Source organism: Cupressus sempervirens, chromosome 4 (assembly GCF_028749045.1).
Source record: "Cupressus sempervirens isolate cs-2001-9-10 chromosome 4, ASM2874904v1, whole genome shotgun sequence".
NCBI classification, from domain to species: Eukaryota; Viridiplantae; Streptophyta; class Pinopsida; order Cupressales; family Cupressaceae; genus Cupressus; species Cupressus sempervirens.
The window spans coordinates 345,167,061-345,178,440 of NC_143121.1; the positions used below are offsets into that span (position 1 = coordinate 345,167,061).

At 32.3% G+C, this 11,380-nt stretch overlaps 1 pseudogene; it reads left to right on the forward strand.

The window, feature by feature from the left end:
• Window positions 1-2,977: 2,977 nt before the first annotated feature.
• Window positions 2,978-9,685, forward strand: LOC149561445 (disease resistance RPP13-like protein 4; annotated as a pseudogene).
• Window positions 9,686-11,380: the final 1,695 nt, after the last annotated feature.

Here is an 11,380-nt window from a genome sequence, read left to right on the forward strand (position 1 = left end):
CAATTCAACTTTTAGAATTGATTTGATGCAACTAAGAATCTGATTATGTATTTAACGGGATTGGATTGGATGATTACAATGATGAACATTGAATCCTTATAAGAGAAAAAAAGAAAGCCTTGATGAAATCCTTGGCAAGGATTAAATTTTTTCACAACAATTGCCCTTATTTTATGCTCTGTGACAAAAAAGAACATCACCTTAAATAGAGAAACAACTCCAAATTTAACTCAAGTATAATAAAATAAAAAGAGATCTAATGAATAAATCAATTATGTGATTTTTTTTATTTTACCATTGTTGATATTATAACAAAAACTAAGACAAATAGCAATTATGTTGATTCATTAGCTTTGAATTTTATAAAAAAATTAATTAAATTAAATTCTTTTCAATATCAATGGTACCTAACATCTAAAGTCCACCCATTGCATAAGTATTGCTAGTGAGAAAGACATCTAAAGAAGATTGGTGGCAGAAAGAGGGTTGCAAAAGTGAAGGCAAAGAACTCAAAAGTTCTTGAGGAAGAAAATCTATAGACTTAACAAGTAACATGATCTTTATTATTTATAGTTAACTTTGAATAAAAAATTTATTAAATGCAGGTAGCAATAGATAGAGGGAAAAAAATTGTGGTAAGCCTTATAGTAGATGTTGCATTATTGAGAGAAGAACAACTTCCATCTAAGGTTGGAGTTTAGGTCACAGTTGTTAAGGCAACTCCACAGTTGTAGATATGAGTAAAGTGCAGAAGCCTAATAGAGTAGAGAAAGCTTAATGGTTCCACAAGAGAAAGACAATGTTATCAAAAGTTCACGTTGAGAGGAAAGAATATTGGTGAGATACTTATAACACAATGAAACAAAATTGCTATTGCAGAGGCTTAGTGCTACTCACAAGTTGAAAAGGAAAGTTTACACAGTAAGAGTGAAGATAATGATTAATGTTTGTCACAAGGGTTCATATGTAAGCTACAATATAATGTAGGAGAATTTCAAGGAATGATGAGTTGAAAGAAATTGAAAGAAAATTTGCTAAGATGAATGAACAGCTCAATTAACTGATGTTGCTACTACAGGAAAGTGAGAGAGATGAGATATAGATGGAGGATGAGAAAGTATGTCACATCACTTGTTAAGGGATTTTGTGCAAGAAAGTTGAGGAAAATGATAAGACACATGTTGAGTGCTAATGAATAAATTCAAAGTTAATGAATTAGCATAATGGTACAAATAATCCAAGTCGATCCCTATTCAAAATGTTCTACTTGAAGACCAATTCTACTATTAAAACTAACATTTGTTATGAACTCATGATATCAATAATTATAAGTTCCTATCTTAGATGGACTAGAAAATATTCCTAATACTCATTTCTCCCAAGTACTATCAAGGTTCCTCATACATGCTTCAAATTTGGATCTTTACATTGATATAGTTGTTTGATCAACCAAACTCCTAGATAGAGTGCCACGTAATACAAGAATCACTACAAAAAATTCATTTGGGTGAATTATATTGAATTTCAAGTGTTCAAACATTTTACTACTTGAACATTAAAAACCAAAAAAAATTCTTCAGAAATATAATTTAGATGCAAATCAAAGCATGATATCTACAAACTAGAAATCAATTCTCTATTATTTAGACTACTGTTAAGGAAAAATGCACAAAAAATATCCTTTTACTTATTTTTATCTTTGTATTTATAGTTCATTCCATGAATTTCACATGATTTAGAAACATCAATTTCTAAGTTGAACAATATTTTGAAATAAAATACTCTTCAAAAAATTTAGTAAAAATTTTCAGAGAGCACCTATCCATTAACCTCAACCCTTCCCTCTTCATCCATGGATTACACATTCACTCACTCAAAATTGTGACAATTATTCTCATGTATTATGCATTGCAAAGAAATATTGAATCTACTCATGTAAGTCTCTAAATTTCTAAGCAGTGCACATTGGATTCAAATTTACCTTCAAGATTGTTGCAAGACAAATTTGTTGGGAGAAAGCATATACTGGTTCTATGATTTCAAATAAAAACAACATTCTTGTATGATTATGGGCAATGCTAAGTGAAGAAACATGTATATATAGTCTTGTATTATGACAAGGTGCATTGCTTCAAACTTGTAGTCATAAGAAGAGATCGGGTTTTATTCATTGTTTCAGAAAAAGGAAAAAAACATCTTCATAAATCAAATAAGATGGGTCTACCTTGTTTTGTAAAGTATTAAAAGATGGAATATTTCTGAAGTCTAGAGTTATCATATGCATTATTTAAAAGATGAAGGAAATAATTAAAGTGCTAAAGTTGAGGAATAATTTAAGTTATTATAGTCACCGTGAAAGAAAAGAACAACATAGTTAAAGTAAAAGTGAGTTGAATAACTTGGGCCCTTGGATGTCTAAGAATCCTTGCTATCCATTCTCTTAGAAATAGCTTCATTTTACCTGCTCTACTCACATTGTTATAGTTTAGTATTGATCATAGCTTTTAGTAGGCATCAAATTTTAAGAGTGCTTCAAGTTTTATCCGTGTAGTTGATAGTACTATTTGAGAGTGGTTAAATCTCTCAATTTTTGCAAAGGTCAATTATGACATCTATTGTGGTTGGTGTTCTTGAAAAGCTTGGTAGGATATTTATAGAAGACATAAACAAGTAGGTTTTACTTGTTTGTAACTTTAGAAGTGACTGTGAATGGCTGATCAAAAAGCTCACAAATTTAAGATTCTCTCAGAGATGCAAATATCCAGAGTGCACATTATTCAGCCATGAAAAGATGTTTATTGCATGTTGTAGAGACCACTTGGGATGCAGCGGATATATTGGATGAATGTGCTCTTCAATCAAGAGGTACTGATAATGAAATCTCTCAATCCTCTTGTGTTAGTGCTTTCAGTTAGTCTCAATTAGTGTTTTTCTCAAAATGGCACGTTGGATTAATCTTGAAAGATAGAACGAGTCCATGGAAGATGGAAATGAGTTGAAGCTTGATAGGGATGTCATTCATGTTGTGGAAGTGGAAGCATTAACCAGAAACAATATACTTTACAACACAAGTTAGATGCATAGAAACAATAAGAGAAATAAATAACAATAGCAAGATAAATGACAATACATAGATATACATGGTAAAACCTTGACAATATGTCAAGGAAACATCCACCGAGAAAGTATTGGTATTCTTATTGCTCAAAAGAAACTCATTACATCTTCAACTTCATAGCTGTTGCTACAGTATTTATATTCAAACATTGATATTTATGTCTTCACAGAGAAGAAATATATAACCTCTTGCAGATAAGAGAAAAACTTCTCAACATAGAATAAAACTTGATTTATTCCTCAAAAACTTAAAGTTTCCTTTTGAAGATAAAAACTATTCTTTTTCTAAAATAGAAAAAAAGATTATTTTCACAATCTTGTTTTTTTCTATTTTTCTTCAATTGTTGTCATTATCTAACAATCTCCACCTTGACAAAAATTTACCTAATACTTGCCCATGCCCATGTATCAACCCTTTTGCAAACCAAGAGAAGCCACACTCCATTTTAGCTTCTCCACCAACATTGGCTTGGTAAATATATCTACACAATTTTTAGGTGTATGGACCTTTTCAAGAGATAATCCACCTTCTTCAATAACCTGTCCAAAAAATCCTTCAACCAAATTTCCTCTTTACATGCATTTGAGCTAGCCATATATTCTGCCTCAATTGTAGATTGAGCAACTGTTGCTTGGAGTTTTGACATCCAACTAATTGCTCCACATGCAAGATTAAAGACATAACCTAATGTAGATCTCCTTTTATCCAAATCACCTGCAAAATCAAAATCAACATAACCACACACTAAATCAGTATAACTGTTATAGGTGATACAATAATCACTTGTGCCTCTAAGATACTGAAGCACCCATTTCGCTACTGCCCAATGCTCTTTACCTAGATTTTCCATATATCTACTGACAACACCCACTACATGTGAAATATCTAGTCTTGTACATACCATTGCATAAATTAAACTTCCTATTGCATTTGCATAAGGTACATGAGACATAGAATCCTTTTCTTCCTTAGTACTAGGACATAAACTTGAAGAAAGCTTAAAATGGGAAGCCAAAGGGATATTAATAGGTTTCACATTTTGCATACCAAATCTGATGAGAATCTTCTCTACATATTTCTTTTGTGATAACCAAAGCTTACCATGTTCCCTATCTCTATGTATCTCTATACCCAAAATTTGTTTTTCTGCTCCTAGATCCTTCATATTAAACGTCCTAGCCAACTAAGCCTTCAACTTATTAATTTCAGCCATTCTTTTACTTGCTACAAGCATATCATCAACATATAATACCAAGATATTGAATAATCCATTTTCTAAACTTTTAAAGTAAACGCAATGGTCATATTCACTTCTTACAAAGTTTTGGCTCACCATGAAGAAATTAAACTTCTTGTACCACTGCCTGGGTGACTGCTTCAAGCCATACAATGATTTCTTGAGTTTGCAAACAAATTTTCTATTCTGATCTTGAACAAACCCTTTTGTTTCTTCCATATATATATCCTCATCCAAATCTCCATGTAGAAATGTTGTTTTAACGTCTAGTTGCTCTAACTAAAGATTAAGTAATGCAACTAATGCTAATATAATTCAAATAGAAACAAGCTTTAAAACTAGTGAAAAAACCTCATGAAAATTAATATCTTTTTTTTGAGAATATCCTTTTGCTACCAGCCTTGCCTTGTACCTTTCAATTTTATCATGAACACCCTTCTTCAGTTTGTAGACCCACTTGCAGCCAACAATCTTTCTACCCTTTGGAAGTTCTACCAAGTTCCATGTCTTGTTCTTCTCTAAGGCATCCATTTCTTCTTTCATTTCTATTTTCCATTTAGCATTTCTTATTGCACCTAATAATAGCTTGGTTCCCCATCATTAGAAATCAAAGCAACTGATGAAATAAAATCATCGTACCTTTTAGGAGGATTCTTAACTCGTGTAGATCTTCTAAGAGATGGTTGTGGTATTTCCATAGTTTCCTATATATTTTCTAAATCTGCACCTTCTTCTTCAAAGAGATCTTCTTGCTCTTTTTCTTCTATAGAAGGATGAGTTTCCAACTAAACTTGTTGATATTGTGGTACTTCTTCCTATTCCAAATTATTTTCTACAAAATCTAATTTTGTTAGAGAGGATTCATCAAATACTACATCTCTACTAATGATTATTTCATGGGTAGTAGGATCACACAATGTATATCCCTTAATTCTATCACCATAGCCAACAAAGGATTATTTCTTGGATTTTGGGTCTAACTTAGAATGCTGATTTTTAGAAACAAGAGCACAAGCATCACAACCAAATATTTTCAGATTTGAAAAATCACATGAATGACCTGCACATACCTCTTTTGGAATCTTGCAATCTATTGCAATTGATGGTGATCGATTTACCAGATAGCATGTTGTATTAACTACTTCTGTCCACAACTCTTGTTGCAATTTGGCATTACTGAACACACTTCTTGCTCTCTTTAGAAGAGTCCTATTCATGATTTCAACAACACCATTTTGTTGAGGAGTGTAAACTGTGGTTTTATGCCTTACGATCCCATCTTCTTTGCAATAGTTCTCAAGCTCTAAAGATGTGAACTCACCTCCATTATCTATTCTAAAATACTTGATTGATCTTCCTATACTCTTTTCAACAAAAACTCTAAATTGTTTGAATACACCAAACACATCAGCTTTACTTTTAATAAAAAAGACCCATAGTTTTCTTGAGTAATCATCTATAAATGTCACAAAATATGATGCTCCATTAAAAGAAACTATAGGGGATGGACCCCAAACATCTGAATGAATACAATCTAGAATACCTTTTCTTGTATGGCTACCAAATTTAAACTTCTATCTACATTAGTTTCCAAAGACACAATGCTTGCAAAAATTAAAATTTAAAGATTTTAATTTTGGAAGCAACTTATGATTTACTAGTACCTTTAGCCCTTTCTCTCTCATATGACCCAATCATTGATGCCATAAATGAGTAGATTCGTCACTTTCCTTAAATACCACTATCGCATGATTTACATCTGTACTTCCTTCTAACCTATAAAGGTTTCCAAATGTTGTAGCCTTCATCACCACTAAAATTCCCTTAGACACTTTAAGAACTCCATCTTGACAAGAGAATTTATAACCACTAGAATCCAAAACACCCAAGGAAATTAAATTTTATTTTAGTTCTAGTACATGTCTTACCCTTGTTAGTTTCTTTACAATACCATCAAACATCTTGTTTCTAATACTCCCAATCCCAACAGTAGTACAAGAAGCATTATTTCCCATAAAAACAATACCTCCATCAATAGGTTGGTAAGAAGAAGACCAACTCCTATGTGGACACATGTGATCAGAAGCACTAGAATCTAAAATCCATTCATCTTGACTTTGTAAGATATCATAGATAGATAACATTTCACCAACTATACCTCAATTTTCCTCAAGTGGACTCTCTTCCATTTTCGATTCATCATTCTCTTCTTTTCTTTTCCAACAATCTTTCTTGAGATGTCCTGCTTTATTGCAATAACAACATTTTCCCTTACTCTTTTTGCCTCTTGATTTGGATTTGGGTTTATCTCTCGAACCTTCCCCTTTTTCTATGGAACAACCTCTAGCCACCATTGCTTCTGGTGTGGAGGTTTCTTTATTAGACTTCCTCCACACCTCTTTAGAAAACAAAGCTCTCACAATAGAATCAAATTCAAGGGAATCAATTGTACTAAAACTAATAGAAGTAACTAAGGGATTCTAGGATTCAAGCAAAGAACATAACAATGTTACTGCTTTGTCTTCATCATCGATTTTTACATCCATACTACCCAATTGACAAATTTGAGTATTGAAAATATTTAAATGATCAATAATTTTCATACCATCCTTCATTTGCAGGCTATACAGTTGCCTCTTCAAGTAGATTCGATTTGTCAGGGATTTTGTCATATAAAGACTCTCCATTCTACTCCATAAACCTGCAGCTGTATCTTCTTCAACAATATTAAAAAGAACCTCATCTACCAAACAAAATCAATTTGTGCTTAGAGCTCTCATATCCAAATTTTCCCAATCATCCTCTATCATAGTTGTCAGTTTCTTTGACTTTCTAGCTAATGCCTTATGCAACCCCTACTGAACTAACAAGTCACGTGTCATGAGCTTCCATTGCTCAAAGTTGTTTTTGCCATTAAATTTCTCCACCTCGAATCTTGCATTCGAAACCTTTTCCATTTGATGCTAAAAAAACTCAAAACTAGATTCTAACACAACTACTATAAAAAAGAAATTGCTCTGATACCACTTGTTGTGGAAGTGAAAGCATTAACCAGAAACAATATACTTTACAACACAAGTTAGATGCAAAGAAACAATAAGAGAAATAAATATCAATAACAAGAGAAATGAAAATACATAGATATACATGGTAAAACCTTGACAATATGTCAAGGAAACATCCATTGGGCAAGTATTGGTATTCTTATTGCTTAGAAGAAACTCATTACATCTTCAACTTCATAGTGCTACTACAATATTTCTATTTAGACATTGATATTTATGCCTTCATAGAGAAGAAAGATATAACCTCTTGAAGATAAGAGAAAAACTTCTCAACATAGAATAAAACTTGATTTATTCCTCAAAAACTGAAAGTTTCCTTTTGAAGATAAAAACTATTCTTTTTCTAAAATAGAAAAAAAGTTTGTTTTCACAATCTTGTTTTTTCTTCTTTTCTTCAATTGTTGTCATTATCTAACAATTCATTCAGACTAACCTTCCATAAGTATAGTGCAAGATCTAAACTAGAAGGGGTCATCTATAATAGAGAGTGGTTCACATCTAGTGGCTATTGAGTCCAAGGTTGAACAAGTCATTCTCCTACTCGATGACCCTTCCATGCTTGGCATTGGCGTCATTGGTATGGGCAATGTAGGGAAGCATTTTTAATGCAATTTTTTTCATTAGAATAAATAATAGATATGAGCAATTCATATGGTTTTCTATTTCTCAAACTTACTCCATTAAAAAGTTACAGGTTGCTTTGGTCATGGAACCATATTTTAACGAGGTTGTAATAAGAGGGTAGATGCGGTGGAGGTAGTAGAGATGATTCATGGTCGTTCAGCAAGCACAAGGTTCCTCATTGTGTTGGATGATGCATGGAGGGCAGCCAATCATGAGAACTTGGTATTACCATTGGGCTTTTCTAGGGGGAGTAACCCCCAGTGCAAAATTGTGGTCACGACATAAAGCAAACATGTTTGGAACTACATGAATGCTTGTGTTTATGAGTTGCAAACTTTGTCAAAAGAAGAGAGTTGTAACCTATTTTGTTCCTTTACTTTCCATTGAAATCAACTGCCAAATCATCTTGAAGGGATTTTTCATCAAATTGAAGAGGAATGTGGGAGCCTACCTAGGCTGTTAAAATAGTGGCAATGTCTCTGGTGAATAAGACATTGTCAAGGGAGTGGGAGTCTTAATTGGAGTAGCTAAGGGTGAAAAATTCTACTGAGGATCCAATTATGTAGATTCTCAAGCTGAGTAATGATTCTCTTCCCTTATTTGTGTATTTTTTATTCTTTTTGGAAGATGAGGTAATAGAGTTCAATATCTAATAAACCTGTGAGTAGTAGAAGGATATGTTTCTCAAGGAGGGGACCAAGAAGATACTGGATGGAGTTATATTTCTCACCTTCATAGCTTATGTTTGGTAGAGAGAGTAGATCATATGTATGATGTAGATTTCAGTTATCAACATATACATAGATTTTTCACATTACATGATTTATTTCTTGATTCCAACAATAACATAGCAAAAGAAAGGCAATGTGCATTTAGTGTGGAAGAAGCCTTGAAGAGATGTTTCACTGCACAAATGGGTGGGAGGTACCATAGGTTTTTATGGGAAAGAGAAGCATAGGTGATAATGATGTAGATGTAATGGCAAGAAACATGTTATATTCTACATCATGTCTTGACACTATTTATCATTTTCATAAAATAGACACATTTGAAATATTCCAACAATCTTGCTTCATGGTGCAAGAGTACTACACATACTTGACTTTAGTGGCACCATAATTCCATCATTGTGAGATTGTGTTGGGAGTTTGAAGCTCTTTAGAATTTTGAATTAAGGTAAGAAAATTTTTACTATGGTATCAAATTATGTGAAAAGTAATAAATCTTTTCTTCCTTGCCATTTCTTATTATAGGAATCTAGAACACTTCCCTAAGTGGATTGGTGAACTTCATTGCCTAGAACAACTATATATCTGCACAATGACTGAGAAATCCCCACCAAAAGGAATATCAAAGCCTGTAACTTTGGAGGTACTAAAATTAGATTAGTATTGCAAACTATGAATGGAGGAGAATGAATTCTTAGGGTTGGGGAATTTTAGTTTGGCAAACCTTTACAAAGTGAACATAAGTATTTCACACAAGGTTGAATTGAAAAGCATAGAAGATGGAATCCTTGCAGCATTGGTGAAGATGCATGCTCTCACAATAGATAACAATTGTTCTTATGAAGGTAATCTTCCACCTCTATTAGAGAAAATGTTAGCTATGAAGGGTTTTGAATGCCTCTCCTTACTTTAGGTTGTAGTGTCGATTTGGATATATCTGGTTTCTGAATTTGATGCAATGGAAGTTACAGAAGTACCATTGTGCTCAATATCCTACACTAGAAATGATGCCTAACTTATAAAGTTAGAGATGATAACCAATACAAATAGTGAGCATTTTCCAAAATGGTTTGGAAAGTTTCAAGATTTCCTTAGCTACATTATTTTTAATTTTTCATTGTTAGAGGAGTTGCCAAAATTAGAGGATGTAGTGATGCCACACCTTAAGATACTAAAATTAAATTCCTATGACAATCTAAAAAATTTTCCATGTGAATTTGAGCTCATTGAAAGTCTGAAAAAGTTTCACTTCATCCATATGGTAGTGAACCATATTCTTGATAGGGGGGATTTATAAAATAAAATAGAAGTTAGTATTCCCAATGCCAAAATGAAAGGTGACATTATGGAATAGTGAAATGTAGGATGAGTGTATTTTTTTAATTTCCTTTTGTAATGTAAATGATCATTCACTACCATTTGTATGGTTTATTAAGCATGTAAGTATGAATAATGTAGTCTTGTAAAATATCCAAACATGACAAATTTTTTATGTTAAATGGAATTCTCACTTCTATTTCTATGATTGATCTTAGAATTCTATGGAAGGCTCCAATGTTTACACTTAAGTTTACACATGACATATTATTAGTTTTAAAACTATTGAATGCTTCTTCTTTTTTTCATGGTGTACAAAATTTCAAAATACTCTTTTAATTCATAAGTATCTATCCAATCAAAATAAACTATAAAAAAGAATGTAGTTTTCATTCTCATAAATTTGATAATTAACTTTCATATGGACTAATTATAGATATAACATTGTAGACATTCTAACTTTGAAAGAACTCGTGTTATATAGGTTTCAAGGGAATAAAATCCTAAATTTGATAAATAATTTTTTTTTTAAATGGAGATCCGGCAAAATTAAATCAATATAACTCCACCTCTGATGATTGTCTATGAATGATTTTGACTACAATTTTATGTCGTTGATCTAGCCGCTTATGAAGAACAAAGCAAGTTCTTTAATTTGGGTAAACTATATTCAATTTAACAACCTTGTTCAATATCAACCACTAAAAAAACTTAAATATATTATGTGGCATTCTATCAATCAATTTGGGTAAATTATATTGAATTTCAAGTGTTCAAAAATTTTACCTCAAAAAGCTCCTGCGGCGATGCAAACTAAACCTCTTCCAATCGATGTGAAATATAATAACATAACTTTTTTTCTTTTTTTTTATGAACCCGAGTTGGTCAAAATTTTGAACAACTTGGGAAACCCTAATTTGGTCAAAGTTTTGACCAACTCGAGCATAAAACCCTAGTTTGGTCAAAATTTTGACCAATGCGGGGATAAAAACAAAAAAAGAAGATGAAATCATAGGCCAATATGGCCTTTGGTCAGAAATTTTGGTAAAAGAACAAGGGGAAATGTACTAGTGATGGTTTTTGGCATGATGCTTTGATCGTAATTTTTGTCATTGATGTCAATATATGTTCTATAGTTCAGAATGAGCTTAGATGGACTCAAGTTCTATATTTTATAGACTATTGATCAATGTAGTATGAATGGTGCATGGAAGTCTTGAGTATGTGAGCATTGATATATATTTTAGGATGAATCTAAACCTTATATCTATGGTTGCATCTCTTTATGTGT